The sequence below is a fragment of the Triticum aestivum genome, chromosome 1B (genome assembly GCF_018294505.1).
Source record: "Triticum aestivum cultivar Chinese Spring chromosome 1B, IWGSC CS RefSeq v2.1, whole genome shotgun sequence".
In the NCBI taxonomy this organism is placed as follows: domain Eukaryota; kingdom Viridiplantae; phylum Streptophyta; class Magnoliopsida; order Poales; family Poaceae; genus Triticum; species Triticum aestivum.
In genome coordinates, this window is record NC_057795.1 from 5,726,751 (window position 1) to 5,727,792 (window position 1,042).

General features: G+C 37.2%; 1 pseudogene; it reads right to left on the reverse strand.

The window, feature by feature from the left end:
* Positions 1-677: 677 nt before the first annotated feature.
* The window catches only part of LOC123083601 (gamma-gliadin-like), a 1,320-nt pseudogene continuing 955 nt past the window's right edge, over positions 678-1,042 (reverse strand).

A 1,042-nucleotide genomic window follows, 5' to 3' on the forward strand; every position in this document is an offset into this window, starting at 1 on the left:
TAAAAACACAAAAATACCTAGCTGCAATTTATTTACTTTTATTTCATTTTGTATTTTCCATCATCTAGCTATCACTATCAGAATTAATCATTGCAAATAACCGCTACACGGATTGACAATCCTATTATTTGCATTGGGTGCAAGTGTTTGCTTTTGAGTGTGTAGGTGCTGCTAATGAGGTTTTGTGTGGTTCACCTATTGGATTGATAACCTTGATTCTTCACTTAGGGAAATACATATTTGTACTATACTGCATCATCCTCTCCGCTTTGGGGAATTAACAACACAATCTACAAGTAGCACTCTCCACTGAAATGTTAAACTGTAATTACTCCTTACTCCCTAATTAATAGTACTTCAATTTGAACCAAGTTTGAGACACATTATTATGTTATGTTCATAATACTTCACTTCATAAATAAGTAGAAATCGCATAACATTGAGATTGTAGTTAGGGATGGAAATCAAAATATGGCATGAATATAACAATTGCCACCAATGTGCTTCAAGAAAGAACTTATTTGTCTTTTATTCCCATGTTTGAACTAGTACAGGTCGAGGTTACACATGATGGTGCACATCACTTTATTTATCATCGTTACATTATGCTCCATTTACTAACAATGATGATTCACCCGTCTAGTATTACATCTCTTCATTTCATCTGCCACTGATACTTATAACGTCGCTCCCAGATGGTTGTTGTTGTGGATATTGTTTGTATGGGGAAGGTTCTTGTGATTGCTGGGGTGGGTATGGTATTGGAAATTGTTGTTGGGAAAATTGTTGTGGTGGTTGCTGGGGGAATTGTTGTTGGGGTAATTGTTGTTGTTCGAGGTATTTTTGTGGTTGGGAGAATTGTTGTTGCGGTAATTGTTGTTGTTGGGGGAATTGTTGTTGTTGGGGGGATTTCTGTTGGGGGAATTATTGTTGGGGAAATTGTTGTTGCGGGAATGGTTGTTTGGGGAATTGTTGTTGCGGGAATTGCTGTTTTTGGGGAAATTGTTGTTATTGGGGGGATTGTTGCTCGGGGAATTGTTGT